The following is a 17,283-nucleotide window of genomic DNA, read 5'->3' on the forward strand; positions in this document are numbered from 1 at the left end:
CATTTAACATAATGTGTTTGACAAATGAAACTCAAGTTAAAAAGTAAAGTCTCCAGTTTTGAAATGTTGGTCCCCCGTTGTAATATATCACTACTGTAATTAATAGTTAAGAATAGTTAAGATACCCAGTTAAGAACAGCTTGATGTACAAACTACTAATTATATTTAATTTTTTATCACTTATAATTGCAGTATAAGGAAATTATTTCTTGAAAAATATTTAAATAATGCATAAAATGCAAAGATCCACTTTGATTACCAAAACCTCCAAACCATTCTGCCGGCACAAATTACCACTCTGTCAGTTTGAGGCAAATCCTCACAGACCATCTTTATATGGATTTTCAGATATACACATGTACATGTTAAAAACACATCAGTTCAGGTTCAGTCGCTCGTCGTGTCTGACTCTTTGTGACCCCATGGACTGCAGCATGCCAGGCTTCCCTGTCCATCACCAACTCCCGGAGCTTACTCAAACTCATGTCCATTGAGTCAGTGATGCCATCAGGCCATCTCATCCTCTGTCATCCCCTTCTCCTCCCGCCTTCAATCTTTCCCAGATAGGTGTTAAAAACATATATTCTCATATTAAATGTTCTATTTTAATACTGTTAAATTAGACACATTGTTCTGAAATGAAGCAGGTACTCTTAATATTTGTATGTGTGTATGAGACTGTGGTATCTGTATCGTATCTGGTATCTGTGTATATGAATATTTATATGTGTGAGGTTCTTTTTCAGTTCAAGTAGAACTGCTACACTCACTGTTTGCCCTTTGCTTCTTTAATTCAATATTTCTTAGAAATCTTTCCAATGTCAAGACATATAGACCAACCTCATTCTTCATAAAAGGTCTATAGTATCAAATCATTTGTGCAGACACATAATAATTCAATGAGTGTCCTGTTGAGAAACACTTAGGTTGTTTTCTGCCTTTTGCTGTCACAGGCAATGTCACAATAAATTTTGCACATCTAGCTTTGTCCATGGATGTAGAACTGCTGGGTCACTATTGAAAAGCCAGCGCAGCACTTTGTCTCTCAGCTGTTGTACAAAACTGTAAGACCCTGGGAATTTCCTGGTGGTCTAGTGGTTAGGAAGGACTCCATGCTGTCACTGCTGTGGGCCCAGGTTCAATCCTTGGTACTGGAACTAAAATCCTGCAAGCCATCTGGCTTGGCCAAACCGAAAATGAAGCAAAACAGTAAGACCTGGAAACTCAGATACATATAATCCAATTTTAAAATGAAAATTGCCTCCATTACTGAGCAGCAACTACATACTCAGCATTGCTCGAAGTGTTTTTATAATATCTCTGAGTTCCCTAGTCACCATCTGAGCTTGGTGTTATTATCCCCAATAGATGAGAAAATTGAGGCTCAGAGTGGGATAAGCCATGTGAAAGATACTAATCATAATATTGTACTTACATTTTTAAAAAATCAGGGTATAGTTGCTTTACAATGTTATGTGTGTTTCTGCTGTACAATGAAGTGGGTCCATTATATGTATACATACATCCCCTCCCTCTTGGAAAGTCTAGAAAGTAGCTCAGTTGGTTAGATGGTGACATTACGGAGATGTGGCCCATAAAAATTCTGGAAATAGTGCTAAGAGGTAAGTGAGTAAGTTCTACGTTGTCTCATTTCCCCTGATTATGTCCTTAAATCTGCAAAGCCAGGTCACACACAATCTTTGGTGGCAAGAGGAAAGGAAACATATCTTTGTTTAAGGCACCAAGCTGGGAACGTCATGGAAACTATCTCATTAAAATGCCACAAAACTCTACAATATGACAACACCTCCATTTTACAGACAAGGAAACCAAGGTACACAATTTAAGGTTAATTATTCAAATTTGCCTGGGCAAGAAAAAACCAAGTTAAAATTTGAATTAATGTCTAAATGAAAAAAAAAAAAGTCATCTTTTTTCCTACTGTTCTACAGGGCTTCCCAGGTGGTGCTAGAATCTGCCTGCCAATGCCTGAGACATAAGAGATGCGGGTTCAACCCCTGGGTTAGAAAGATCCTCTTGAGGAGGGCATGGTAACCCAGTCCAGTATTCTTGTCTGGAGAATCCCATGGGCAGAGGAACCTGGTGGGCTACAGTCCATGGGATCCGCAAAGAGTCGGATACAACTGAAGCGATTTAGCAACAACACACTACAGGAGAAAATAAATCAATGTTTCAGTTTAACTCATTTGATCTCTTTTTAAAACCCGCAAGCAAACCCAAAGCCCATGCCCCAGAGAATAATATAAAAAAAAAAAAATACTCAAAAGACCAATGGAAACAATATGAATCCATTAAGGAATGTGTCAAAACTCATAAAGTATTCCAAAGTACTCTGCTGCTGCATAACCCAAATGAATTTATTTCCTGATTAAAAACAAAACCAAACCACTTCTTTCAGTTTTTCTTTGGATCCATCTTGATTTAGGTCAATGTATTTTTTGTCAATACATAATTTTATCTCAGAGAATTTAATAGTAAATATTTTTTAGGTGTATCTGGCCATCTCATGATAGACATAGGGAGTGGTGCCCATGTTTGTACAACTTGGTTAGCTGGTTCTAAGCCTTAGTTGATTGGATGAAGAGAAAGACAGTTGACCATCTGATTGGTGGGCCAATCAGAACCTCAGTCCAGGGAATCTGGAATTGAGTATGAGTCGATGAAAATATGGTGGTTGTGGGGCAGCCAATATCTGCAGCATGTAGAGAAAAAGGAAAACCATCTGCAGGGAGAATGAAGGAGACAGGTAACTAGAAGGAGGCAAGGAAAATCACGCAGCCTGAGAGGAAAAGCTTGAGAGCTGCCGTTAGAGTTCCCAGTGTCTTTCCAGTCATGTCTAGCCCATTCCACTGATCTAGGTGAATCCTGATTCTTTTTCTTAATTTATTTCTTTATTGAAGTATGGCTGCTTTGCAATATTGAGTTAATCTCTGCTGTACAGCAAAGTGACTCAGTTATACATGTGCATACATTCTTAATTATATTCTTTTCCATTGTGGTTTATCCAGAATCCTTGTTCTTGAGTTCCATAAAACATCCCTGTATTCCTTTGATAAATCCACTTCCCCCATGCCCCTCTCTTAAGCTACCCTGAGTTGGAGCCTGCTTATTGCAACTAAAAGCATGTTCACGAGACACCACAAGTATCTATACTTTGTGCTAATTCGCTTCACTCATGTCTGACTCTGTGTGACCCCATGGACTGTAGCCCACCAGGCTGCCTTGTGCATGGGATTCTCCAGGCAAGAATACTGGAATGGGTTGCCACGTCCTCCTCCAGGGGATCTTGCTGACCGAGAGATCGAACCCGTGTTTCTTAGGTCTACCTGCACTGGCAGGTGAGTTCTTTAAAGATCCCAGAGTACAGACTCCCCAGATGATGTCATTAATATGGTAAAATCACTCAAATTACTGATGCTCTCATCAAAGACAATACAACAGCTGGTGGGCAGTGGAAAGGACTTAACAAATACCCACCATGTGATGTGAGGATACACACGCACAAGCTAGATGGAGAAGGGCAGTGCAGATGAACTGGGGAGATGCCGCTACAGTTTTATGCCCACACTGGCATGTCCCAGCCCTGGCACATCTGAGACCATAGGCCTCTCTAAGCCCTTTCCTCTGTGGGAGGATGGCTCCTCTGGGAGGTCAAAGGGCTGATTTGATCATCGATAACAACAGGAAAAACCTGCCTGGTGTCAGCTCTTATATATAGAATGGATAAACACCAAGGTACTACTGTATAGCACAGGGAACTATACTCAATATCCTACAAGAAACCATAATATTCTAAAAAGAATATTAGAAAAGAATATTCTTTTCTTTAGCAAGAATATTTAGAAAAGAATATTCTAAAAGAATGTAAATATATGTATAACTGAATCACTAAGAAAAACCTGTCCTTGTCACCTACTTAAATCAAAGGCTGAGAGGTGATGAGATGTATTTTGCTGATCAAAACAATGCTTATAAATAAATTTCAGTTGATGACACTAGAAATTAGGATATGCCACTTAATAAAATTTTAGACGGTAAGCTCCAGAAACTGTGGGATGGATTTTCTTCACAGCTACAGGGTGAGGCTGAGCAGCCACCTCTGCAGATGGTGTTTGTGGTCTCTGGTTCACAAATGTGCATTATGTGCCAGGTTCCTGGGAGTCCTGTTATGTGAATAAGCAAAACACATTCAAGTACACCCGATGTGAGGGAAGAGACACAACCAAACGTCCAAGAAGGGCCTGGCATGCACGGGGCAAAGGGTATGACTCCTGACCCTTATTAACATACAGTATCTCAAAATAAATGACGCAAAGTCAGGTAGTCCTACTTCAGAGCTTCCAGTGTAACAGAGTTTCTAAGAGAGTTTAGGGGGAAACAAATTTGAAGTCCAAACTACATGTGAACCAATGTGTTTATGTGTGATCACAAGAGAAAAACAGGAGAGGCTGCAGAATAAAAAAAACCATTCATGTTTTCTTCTTTAAAGAAAAAAAATTACTATTTCGGTCTCTACACAAGCCTATGAAGGGGGAATCTCATTCAAGCACCAGGAAACTGAGGCCTGAGAAATGATGCAACTTGTATAAGTGTTCTAAGCCAGACTTGGGCTCAAAACTGTACTTTATCTCTTACTATCTACATTACCTTTAAAAAGTTACTCAGTCTTTCCAAACCACAGAAGCAACATCCTGACAGTTTTTAATCTGACACTCCTGAGAGTAAAATATTCTGCTTCTGAGAAGCACAATTATTATAGTCCCCACACACTTGAAAATTAGCAAGCAAACAGCTAAACTTCTCTGTAATCCATTTACCCTCCCATTAAAACAAAAAACTTTTTAATAGGAAGAATGTTATCAACCCATTTTAAAGAAGATAAATGACAGGTGAAGTTTAAAAAGCACATGGTAGAAACATTCTCCAGAGCTGATGGAGCAGAAATAAAGTAAAAGAGAGAGGACAGCTAGTTTAAGTCCTTCTGTGTCCCTGTCTCCTGGCTAAGCATTTTAATAAACACACTTAACACCACCACTAACAAACTCTGTACATTCCGGGCACTGCACTAAGCACTTTACATATATGAACATATTCAACCCTCATGACACTCACACAAGGCAGTAATCTCATCTCCCAATAACACAGGGGAAGGAGGTTACTAGGGCGATTGTAAATAACAGGATTCATAAACAGCAGAACTAGACCCAAACCCAAAGCCCAAGCTCTTAACTACTTAGCTACCCACAAGGTACTCCCTACGCTATAAAGTGACAAATTGTAGGAAAGCCTTCCCACACAGCACATGTTCAGGAGTGGAGATAAGTGGGTAGAAAAGAGAAAGCAATGCATCATACAGTAGGTATGAAAAACCATCTCAGGTCCAGGGCAGAATCATTTGACTAGAGGGAGTTAGAATCACAGAACTTAGACTCTTAGAAGAGATCTAATCTCCACTGCGTATTTGGAATGTGGGGAAATTAAGGACAGATGTGCCCAGTACTGCACAGGGAGTCAGTATGAGCCCAAGGATTAAAACACAGGACTCTGGAATCTAAAAAATAAAAGCAATTAGTGAATACAACAAAAAAGGAACAGACTCACAGATACAGATAACAAAGTGGGGGGGGGGAGGGGCAAGGCAGGGTGGGGGACTCAGAGGTACAAACTACTGGGTATAAAATAAATATGCTACAAGGATGTATCATAGAGCACAAGGGGTACAGCCAATATTTTATAATAACTTTAAATGCAGTAAAATCTTGAAAAATTCTGAGACACTATGTTGCACACCTGCAACTTATATAAAACAACTCAGGTCTCTGTCTTTCAGGCCAGACAGAGCACGTATGGAGAGTATGAGGTTACTCAGCTGCTAAACATCACCTTACACAAATGTACTTTTCCCCCCAACAGATGGATTTAAAAAGAAAATATTTAAAAAACTACTGTAACCACAAAAAGAAAAAAGCCTGGGCATTTCTTATTTATTTTCAAATATGACTCCCACTGAAGCTTTCTCTTCTAATGTCATCCACAGGAGTCATATTAGAAGGGAGCTGTTAGGGTCACAATGATTATACTGACACATTCAAAATCACCTTGGAGCCCCATAGGGACCACCAGAGCCGTTTCAGATTTGACCCCTACACAGTGACAGCTAACAGCAGCAATGCTTCTTGTGGAATAAAAATACATGTAAGAAAACGATCTCTTTGGAAAGTTTCTCTTGACACCCACCCAGACTGGTTATCCCTCCCACCACCCCTTCCCTCCTTCAACCTCAGGAGTTTGGAGGTTAAAATCGTGCATGCTGGATTAAAACTCCCACCTCAGTGGCTGCCCTGCGTTTGTTCCCCAGCTGATAGAGCAGGTCCTCAGAGGCTAAGTGCTGAGTGCTGGTGGAAAGACCTCCATCTGCTCAGTGGTAAATGAGGAAGATCAGAAGGGAAGTGAGAACCGGCCACAGACCAGACCTCTGGCTTCCTGGGGCGCTGTGGATATGCAGCCCGTGGTGGGATTGAAGTCTTCGAGAACCTCCCCCTACCAAACCCCAATCTCACTACCCGATTTAGGAGATGAGAGTGGAGAGTCAGAAAAACAGAGACAAACAGAAACAACAACAGCAAAAAAAAAAAAAAAACACCCCAAAACAAACCTAAGGGCAAGTCAAGACAGGGCATGGTGGGGTCATTCCTAATGACTGGGGCCAGCTTAGAAAGCAACAGGAAATATCAAATACAAAAAAAAAAAAAAAGAGAGAGACCAGAACCTCAGCCTACTTTGGTTTTGCTTTGGTAGCGCTTTGGAACACGGAAATGTAAAACCTTGGTAAGGAAGCAACAAGCTTCATTTCCTCTCTCTCATTCCCTTTTGACCTTTACTGAACGTTCAGCAAAAGAGGATTTGTCTCGTTAAAATGACTCCTCAAGATGTGCTGTGGGGTGACGGATCTAGAGTCTAGTCCACCATCATCTCTTACCTGGAGGTGGGTAAAATCAGCTACCTAATCGGGATTCATTCTTTTGAGTCCAGTCTCCCTATGGCCTTGTGAAGGATCCCCCTTCACTCCCTGCTTAAAAACACCCAAGGGCTCTTCCAGCAGTGCAGTGGAAAAGCCAGCTACTTGCCTCACTGACACTGTCCATGGATCCTGACTCCCCACCCTCTCTAACTTCATTCACAACCCACCTGCCTAGACTTGACATGCAGTCACACTGACCTTCTTCCTCAGAACGAAGGCCTGCTTCTACTTTGAGGCTCAGCACACACCCTTCTCTCTGTCTGGAATGCTCTTGCCCCAGATTATGGCATGACTGGGCACTTTTGCATCTTTCAGATGTTAAATCAAATGCCACCATCTTCAAGAGGCCTTCCCTGTCCTCAGTGCAAAGCCTGGACACTGTCTCTTGCTGTGGTAGGAGAGACAACATACCAGAAAAGAAATATTTTGTTGTTGTTTGTTTATCCTTCTCTGAATGTTGATTCCACAGGAGAGGCCCTGGCTGATGTGTTCACCACTGTATCCCCAAGACCTGGAACCGTGCCTGGCACACGATAAGAAAGTGGACAATAAATCTCTGCTCAGGGAAGGAAGACTTTAACTGGTCTGAGTCTAGATGCAGTTACCAATGAAACTGATTCGCAAATGATTTAAACGTGTAGAGCATAATGCAAAATGAGGACGTTCCAAAAACACCTCCCAAGCCTTGACCAGACAGACAAACACATACAAAAAACAAAAACAAGCTTTCCGCCAAGAGAACAAGGTGTGCTATTAATTCCTCATCAGATGAGATTTTTTGGAGGAAATGGAGAGACGGAAAAGGGACGTATCTGGGACGTTCTTACTTTAGGATCTATTGAGTGGATGCAGTTTTAGATTTCACGCACATGATGTCAACCTCAGCTGAACAGGGTCCCTTTATACCGTCTCTGGGTGCTGGGTGAATATGAGCTATTGACACTCTCGTTCAGAGAATGGCCTAGACTGACACAGACGTCTCCGATGCCAGTCAGCTGCAATTTCCCTCAAGGTCTTTCAAGACAGTGCCTGCCCTCCCACTGTGCAGTCCCCGGGGACTTCTTCTTTCAGTATCAATCACCCATTCGCCTAGCTTCGAGGAAGCACGCAGGACATGTCACACGAGCGCTAAGCACTTATGTGGGTACTGTCTTCTTTCATGCTGTAAACAACCCTCGGAGGTGATGTTTTCCTGTTGAGATTTTGTAGGTGGCAAAACTGAAGGGCGGAGAAGTTGAGTAACTCGTCTCAGGTCAAGATGCTGTGACCTGGGGCAGAATCTCGGGACCATTAGTCGTATCAAAGTAGGACTCCTGGGCGTCCCCTGCAGTTCACGGGACCAGAGTAGGAAAAGGAGAGACAGTGAGGAAGGAAGAAGCACAGGAGGCATAAAAGAAGCAGAGGAAGAAAGGAAAATGGGCCGGGGTTGGGGCAGTGATAAAGAAGGCGAGAATTCCGTTAACCAAGGATGAATAATCTGCTTTAGGAAAAATACTAAGAAGTAATGGCTTGCTGTGTGCCAGCTCTGTCCAGAGACCTTTCTTTTCTTTCCATGGGCCATTTACATTCTCTCCTAACACTCTGAGGGAGATTCCAATCCTGCATCACTGTACAGGTGAGAAAACTGAGGCTCAGAGAAGGTAAATGATGGACCCCAGCTCACAAGCTTACAGAGCTAGGAAGAGGCAGCTCACACTCATGCTCAGTCGTGTCCAACTCTTTGCAACCCCGTGGACTGTATGTAACCTGCCAGGGTCCTCTGTCTGTGGGATTATCTTGGCAAGAATAACCCACTGGAGTGGGGTGCCATTTCCTCCTCCAGGGGATCTTCCTGACCTGGGGATTGAACCTGTTTCTCCTGCGGCTGTTGCGCTGGCAGGCGGGTTCTTTACCACTGAACCCCCTGGGAAGCCCAGGAAAAGTTGGAATAGGACATCAATGCAGGCATCTGACTCCATGGTCCACGGCCACTGCTGGGTCACATTACTTCTGTTACGAGCTGTGGCGCTAGTGGTAAAGAGCCCCCCTGCCAATGCAAGAGAGCGGGAGACACAGGTTTGATCTCTGGGTTGGGAAGTAATACCCAGGAGAAATGACCACCCGCTCCAGTATTCTTGCCTGAAGAATCCCATGGACAGAGGAGCCTGGCAAGCTACAGTTCATGGGGTCACAAAGAGGTGGACATGATCGAGCGCCCACAATTATTAGTCTTACACATTAAATCACACGTGGCTGAGGCATTTTATATATCATCTTGATCGCCATGCATCACACTATTCTGGAAGAGTTTGATCTAGATCCACCAAACCACAGCTGCCTGGTTCCAGCCATCATCTGAAAGCAAGGTCAGAGGGGTGCAAAAAGTTTTTGCAATCACCATTCCTTGGCTATCTCCTGCAGTTGCCAAAACGGCTTCTCTATGTTTGCTGATGATTTTCAGTGAGTACCAGGAAGGAATCAACTCCCACCTCTTGTACTGCCGGTTCTGTCCTACTTATGTGAGCACTCTGGGTACAGGATGATTATTCATGGGTTAGGTGGCTGCCTGGGCCAGACTCCATTATTCTGGGCTTAAAAGAATGCAGTCCAGCACACAGTGCAGTTGATTCACTGTGGAGAAACTCTGGAGTATGTGTTCATTCATTCACTCAACCAATATTCAGCACTTCCTAAATGCGAGCACTCTTCTGGGTACTAAGATACCCATAAATGAGATCCACAGGACACTGTCTCTGAAGCTTGTCTCACTGTGTGATTTCTCAACACTGGCACCATTGACATTTGAGGCTGGACAATTCTTTGTTGTGGGGTCTGCTCCCACGCACTGCACGATTTTTAGCAGCCTCCCTGGCCTCAATCCACTAGATGCCAGTACTCCTTCCTTCCACGTGACATTCATATGTCTCCAGACCCTGACAAGCGTCTCCCAGAGGACAAAATGGTCCCTGATTGAGAACAACTGCTCTAAAGATAAGGAGAAAAAGTGAACAAGGGTTGGGGAGTAGAGACAGATTGGAAGTTTGGGATTGACATGTACACACTTCTATATTTAAAGCAGATAACCAACAAGGACCTACTGTATAGCACAGGGAATGCTGCTCAATATTACATAATAATCTGAAGGGGAAAAGACTTTGAAAAAGAATAGATACATGTACATGTATAACTAAATCACTTTGCTGGACACCTGAAACTAACACAACACTGTTAATCAACTATGCTCCATGATAAAAAAAAAAAAAATGAAACAAGATATTTTCAGATAAGAATAGGGCTCTGAAATAGCTCAGCTGGCAATGCAGTGAAGTTCTGAGCATGTGCAAAGAACATGCTTCGAAACTGACTTCTTACCCAGGAAGCACAAAATTTGAGGAAGTAGATGGAGAAAAGTTACATTGGACCACAGCTCTTGACAGTGGCTCCCAGGAGAGATTGGAAGGATAACCTGGTTTTCTGGATGTTAGCATTCAACTGCTAGCCCCTTTCTGCCTGGCAGAGGTTGGAGAAAAGCAAACAAGAATAGCTATTGCTGTGGCTCCAGCATCACCTGGCAAGCAAGCTCAGTCAGCTTTAGCAGACATTCCCCAGGGAATATATTCTCATAAAAGACAATCCCTTATCAGATTATCTCCTGATCTCATAAGACAGGTGAAAAGAAAAGGCAGGTTTGAAAGAAAGAAACAGAAAGAGAGAAATGGGGGGGGAGGGAGGAAGGGGATAACTTACTAAGCCTGGAGCTGAAGGCCATCAGGAGAAACCAGCCTGGTGTCAATGAGGCGTGCGCAGGTTTTGGAATCAGGAGGTCTGGGTGTGTGTCCCAGCTCTGTAACATAACTAAGAGTGTGGCCTGAAAATCAGACTCTCTCTCAACCTCAGTGTATGTGCCTATAAAATGGGGATGGTAAGAATCAATCTTATTTAGCTTTGTCTCTTGTATTAATGCAGGTTGAACCTATTGTAAAATTTACTTCAAAGGTCAGAAAGTAGTCATATCACCAGTCATACACTCAATTTATTGGGCACAGATTATGCATTAGGATAATGCCTGACATGCTTTACTGAACTTACTCTAGTGCAATGAGTCTTATAATTAGTGGAAATGATTTACAAGCTGCTGAGTACTATTATGTGAACTGTAAGTGGTTATTTTCAGTTGGTTAAGTGACTGTTTTCCTCAAGAAAAAAGTTCTCCCGGATTATTAAGAGGTCAAGCTGTCATATTAGCGTTGAACAGTTTAACTACACCAGTTAAACCCTGGAGAGAGCAGGCAACTCAACAGCTGGGGATTAATTCCATTCTGATTTCTCAGTGATAATCAAGAGATTAACTCAAAATCACCATTTGCAGCTGCCTACATGCACAAAAGGGGCTTCCCACATGGGCTTCCCAGGTGGTACAGTGGTGAAGAATCTGCCTGCCAACGCAGGAGACGCAAGAGAAGTAGGTTTGCTCCCTGGGTAGGGAAGATCCCCTGGAGGAGGAAATGACAATCCACTCCAGTATTCTTGCCTGGAAAATCCAGCGGACAGAGAACCTGGCGGGCTATAGTCCGTAGGGCTGTGAAGAGCTGGACACAACTGAGCAAGATTACAAGCATGTGCACACAGCTGGGAAAACTCTTGGAAACTCTTGCTCCTTGTCTGATTGCCACCAAACCATGTCTTGGGCTAACTACTCTTGTTTTCACCAACACAAAATTGAAATTAATACATGTTGATCGTGTTATCCATGTCCTGTGCTTTGACATGCATTTTATCCATCAAATTCTCACAACCATCCTGTGAAGTAGATAGTTATGACGTGCCAAAGGGTCCCAGGTAATAAGGGGCTGAGCCAAGTTCAAGGAGGAGCTCATCAAAGGACAAGGGGGAAAACAGGTGACCTATCTTCACAGAAGCTTCATCATGGAAGCAGCTGCCGTGAAAACAGGGTTCTCTATATATATTCAGACTCTGCGTCATTTTCCAATTAGAAACTCTGATGAGACACTGTTAAATGTTTATTTTCAGGAAACCATGGAGGATATGTCTGCCTTTTTTTTCCCCCCCAGAAAGAAACATCCTCTTTACTTAAAACCAGTTGTTAGGCCGTATTTTTAGACATCATGGTACAGTATAAATGAGTCAAAAAAGAAAAGAAAAAAAACGGGAGGGTACAGATACTGTAAACAGGAAAAGTCACAAAGTGGAACCAAGAAAAGCTGAGAAGACTGCCCAGGCCAAGGGGAATTTTCGTTCCTGTCTGCCTTTCAGGTTGACCAGAAAAGAAGTTCTCCGGTCGCTGGGTAGAAATTGGAAATTTTAGCTTCAGTGATCATGCAAGTAGCAGACACCCTGTGGTTTGGAAACTTTTTGCTTTGCCAACTGTCAGTTTTCTCTTTTCCCGTGAAAAACAGCCTGTAGGAAGGAGTGAAAGTACTGCATCTTTCAAAAAACTTAAAGACAAGCACAGCTCGGGTGGAGGGATGTTAAAAATAAACTGCTGTACTTGTAACTGAAAGATACCCTCAGTACTGTTTATTCAGTAAGGCAGATTTGGAAATCTGGACTCAATATAAGCCATCTACAGAGCAAACAAATTACATACACTGCCATACAAACCTAAGAATAAAAAAAATTAATTAGAAAACCCTAAATCAACTTTACACTAATTTTAGAAGACATACTTCTTGTCAGAGTTTTCATGTTTCAATTTTTTCATTGGCCTTGTTAGAATGTCTCTGATTTACACTTTTCAAAAATCTCTTGGTTCTTTGGGTCCATGTATAAGTAGAGGATAAAACAGATCCTTAGGGAGTTTATAATTATTATACTAATAATACAAATGGATTCTACTAGATCCAGAATCCTATCTTGGTTGATAGAAATGTCTATTTGAGTAGGGGGATTTAGAAAAGCATTACCAAGTAGTGAAAACAGAAAAGTCAATTCATTTAGGACAATATAGAAAAATTCTTAACGTCCAGGACTCATTTTACCATCACAGAACAAACCATCCCCCTCATCCTTGATACTTCTAATGTTCAGTGATGAAACTTTAATGTCATCTAATGCTGGTTGTGGTTTCAAAGAGGATTCAGTCTTTTTTTGAGGCTAATATTGGATTAAAACAGAGCAACCCCAAAATTGGAAGGCCACAGGTCAGAGAGACGAGAGAAATTCATAACAGGAGCCCAAGAAGACTTCTGGGTGAGCACCAGGAAACACAACGAGGGGAAAGAATCCACTGAGGCAGCCATTCCCTAACAGCTCGTAGGCATCTACTGTCCTGTTTTCAAGCTGGTTTTTAAGTGCAACCAATATTAAAAATTAAGGTATATCAACTTATATCTTTTACTATTCTCTTTGTTCTTGAGGTTATCAACATCTAGTGAATCAGTACGGCAGCAATTCTATTTAGTGACGCCTAATGCTCATCTTTTCCCAACTCAGTGTTGTTAACCTTGATGACGTGAAGTCAGCCAAGGTGAGAGTATTATTGGAAACTGGGCATGGAAATTGGCAAATGCTATCTGGTGGTTTGGGCTTCACAGATGGCTCAGTGGTAAAGAATCCACCTGCCAATACAGGAGATGCGGGTTTGATCTCTGGGTCAGAAAGATGCCCTGGAGGAGGAAATGGCAACCCACTCCAGTATTCTGGTCTGGAAAATCTCATACACAGAGGAACCTGCTGCCCTACAGTCCATAAGGTTGTAAAAGAATCAGACACAACTCAGCGACTAAACAAGAACAACTGATCAGTGCCCTTGTCCCCAGCGAGCTGGCTGTTAAACATTTGCCAGCATACCACTGGAGAAGTTCAGTGGGAGAAGGGGGTCTGCGGGGAGGACACTGCTCAGAGCTCTAGGTCAGGATGCTGAGACCACTGAGAGGCCACATGACAAAGGTGAAAGAACAGAGATTTTCGGTCCAGACATAACTCTGTTCAAAGCTCAGCTGATTCAACTTTCTTAGGACTTACTTATTACATCTTTAAAATGGGACTAAGAATAGCTACTGACAGAAAGAAGAGCCTGGCGAAAAGAGGCGGACATAAACAGTGCCTGTTGTACTTTATGATTATATTTGAAAAGTCCCCAGTGGGCTAGCTCACTGCTGAGGTTCTCTCGCGCCAGGACTAGGATGCGCATATCAAATGCTCAGTGTCATTTGCTTTTCCTGTTATTTCGGTACCGGAATGTAAGCTTCACTTACTGCTGCTTTCCTAGCCCCTAAGCCAATACCAAGACCACTGTAGGACAAAGTAAGCATGTGTGGAATGAATGAATTTCCCTTCATTTTTCAGCTCCTGATCCCCTTCTGGGTTTTCCGCCCATTTCTATTGTTAAGGTCTCACTGGCAAGTGAGGGACTCCTTTGCCTCTTAATTGCCAGGTTCCAACCAGCTGTGTTGCTGCTACCCTTCTGGAGTCGATCAAACCGCTGGAACTCTTCTCCTGCTAAAGCAGACCGCCGTGACCTTAAAGCCCCGGTGAAAGACGCTTCCAGGTTTTCATCACAAGCAGAACCAAGCCTGTGTCATTCTGCTCTGTCGGCAAGTTTCCCCCTGCTTCTATTCCTGCTCTGAAATAATCTCAGTTCCGTTCTGCCCCCATCAGAACGGGTGAGTCTTATGAGAGGAAATCTCACCCAACACTTGGGGCTGTAACCAGGGCAAACCAAATATTTCCCCTGGTGGCCCTGCCTCAGCCCTGTTTCTTAGATGCGCTCTCCTAGAGCGGCATTTCTGAAGGGAGGGGGCTGTGGTCATTTAAAAAAGGATGGGTGTCTCTGGTAAGAGTGGCCTGGATGGTGGATTATGCAAACTCAGGGGGAAGTCATCAGTTTCCAGAATTTCTAGTACCTAATCACATTTGCTTTAGTCACAGGGGTTAAACAGGGTGGAGCTGCCCACTTAGCTAGGGCAGGGTAGTGGCTGGGAGCAGCCCTGAGGGAGTCCAGCGGGCATGATGCCTGACCCTGGCTCTGCCTCGAACTAGCTGGACACTTCAGGCAAGCCACTTACCTTCTCTGAATAGTTGCTATAAAATGGGGATAGTTTTGCCTGGGGCATTGTAGCATCCCATGGGTGTGTGTACTAAGTCGCTTCAGTCCCGTCTGACTCTTTGCAACGCTATAGACTGTAGCCCGCCAGGCTCCTCTTGCCATGGGATTTCCCCAGGCAAGAGTGGGTAACCATGTCCTTCTCCAGGGATCTTTTCAAACCAGGGATCAAACTTAAGTCCCTCATGTCTCCTGCATTGGCAGGCAGGTTCTTTACCACTAGCATCACCTGGGAAGCCATAAGAAGCAGCTTATTACTTAATAGTGCATTATTTAACAAGTGCGATGCTCAAAACCATAGACTCTGAAGTTACAGACTTGGGTTTAAACCCCAGCTCTCCTCGGTAGCACCTGTGTGGTCTTACACAGGTATTTGACTTCACTTTGAGCCCTGGTTTCCTGGTCTGAAAGCAGAAATAACAAGAGCACCCCCCGCCAAGAGCTGGAAAGAGTACATAAGATAATACACATAAAATGCTTAGCAGAGCACACACCTTACAAACACACTTTTCACTAACAAAAACCAAGGAATTTCTACAGGGGCTTCCCTGGTGGCTCAGTGGTAAAGAACCTACCAGCCCAAGGATAACTCTGGTTACTATGAGATGAGGCTGGAGGTGGATGACAAAAATCAAAGAAAGACAGAAAGAACGAGATCGCTTCACTGGGCCTCATCTATAAAATGGACATACAAATATGACTAATTTTATCAGCTTACTGTGAGGATTAAATGAATGAATAAACATAAAGTGCAGTGCTTAGCACATGGTGTTGTTTAGTCTCTAAGTCCTGTCTGACTCTGCGATCCCCTGGACTATAGCCCACCAGGCTCCTCTGTCCACGGGATTTCCCAGGCAAGAATACTGGAGTGGGTTGACATTTCCTTCTCCAGGGGATCTTCCTGACCCAGGGATTGAACCTGAGTCTCCTGAGTCTCCTAGATTGACAGATGGATTATTTACCACTGAGTCATCTGGGAAGCCCATAGAGACTATTACTTTCTTATAATAAATACTAAAGTGATTCTGTTTTAATTCTCTTCCAAACTCTTGCTGGTTAATATCCAGATACAGATCCCCCACTCTTTTTAGATCCCTCTATTTCTACCTTTGTTATCAACTCAGCTGATGGGTTGGTAACATATCTCTGTTCACTGGTAAATCTATAACACGTAAATCTATAACGTTTACAAGACTACTTCAGGTCATGGTGAAGGTTCACGGTGAACTCTATTCAGTTCCCTTTCTTTTTCCTATGAAATGTAATGTTGGCCTAGAAAATGAAACTTTGTGTAAAATATCCGTTTTAGATGGAGAAGGAAATGGCAACCCACTCCAGTACTCTTGCCTGGAAAATCCCATGGACAGAGGAGTATGGTGACAGTCCATGGGGTCACAAAGAGTGGGACACGGCTGAGTGACTAAACTTTCACTTTTTAGTTTTAGAATCAGTTCTGTCATGAACTTGGGACAGTTTTTGCATCTGTAAAATAGGAAGTGCTTAACGCAGGGTTAAGCACGGACTTCAGCATTAGGCAACCCTGGATGCAAGACTTGACTCCAGCAATTAGCTGGTGGGACCCTGGACAATTCATTTAACCCTGTAAATGGGTTTTTTAAAATTTGAAAAATACAGACAATAACAGTATCTACCTCACGGAGTTCAGGCTGAAACACAAGAACGGGTGGGAAGAACCCCACACAGCACCTGCCATTCTGTGTGAGCCGTGATGAACGATGGTGACTATTGAACCCGCCACAGGCGCGGTGTGACTACATGCACCACTAAGAAGTGTTCTGCAGGCCCCAGAAAAGGCAGAAAACATCTGGGTCTGGAAAACACGTCAATGGGACAGGTTGATGGCACAGACAAAACATCCTCAAGCAGGATGCTTTGTATACGCAAGAAGGTAAACAGATCGGAAACAGTCTAGTCAGATCAGGAGAACTCCCCTCCACGCTTTCATCTCACAGGAATGGAAGGTTCCCACGAGGGTCTTCTTGACCAAGGGGGTCTAGCTTCAGAGCTGGCCTGATTTAATCAGAAGAAAGCTTCCATCATCCTGCAGACCACCTACCCCTGCACCGCTCGCTCCCTGCCGACCCTCCCTGATCTTGTACTCCTTTCCCCCTAAATCTCTGGCTCCAGCCACACTGGTCCTCTTCTAGTTCACCCTCTGTATGATCTCATCCACACC

The 17,283-nt window shown here is 43.2% G+C and overlaps 1 protein-coding gene across 5 annotated transcripts in view; it reads right to left on the minus strand.

Moving 5' to 3' along the window:
- FRMD4B (FERM domain containing 4B) overlaps nt 1-17,283 on the minus strand; it is a 360,069-nt gene that overhangs the window by 137,813 nt on the left and 204,973 nt on the right. The window contains exon 1 of one of the 5 annotated variants that reach the window (XM_043443094.1): nt 266-270. The exons of the other annotated variants lie outside the window; for them this stretch is intronic. The gene's annotated coding sequence lies outside the window, so the exon portion shown is untranslated. Of the gene's footprint in view, nt 1-265; nt 271-17,283 lie in introns of those variants that run through there. 5 annotated transcript variants of the gene reach the window in all.

Source organism: Cervus canadensis, chromosome 22 (assembly GCF_019320065.1).
Source record: "Cervus canadensis isolate Bull #8, Minnesota chromosome 22, ASM1932006v1, whole genome shotgun sequence".
Lineage (NCBI taxonomy): Eukaryota > Metazoa > Chordata > Mammalia > Artiodactyla > Cervidae > Cervus > Cervus canadensis.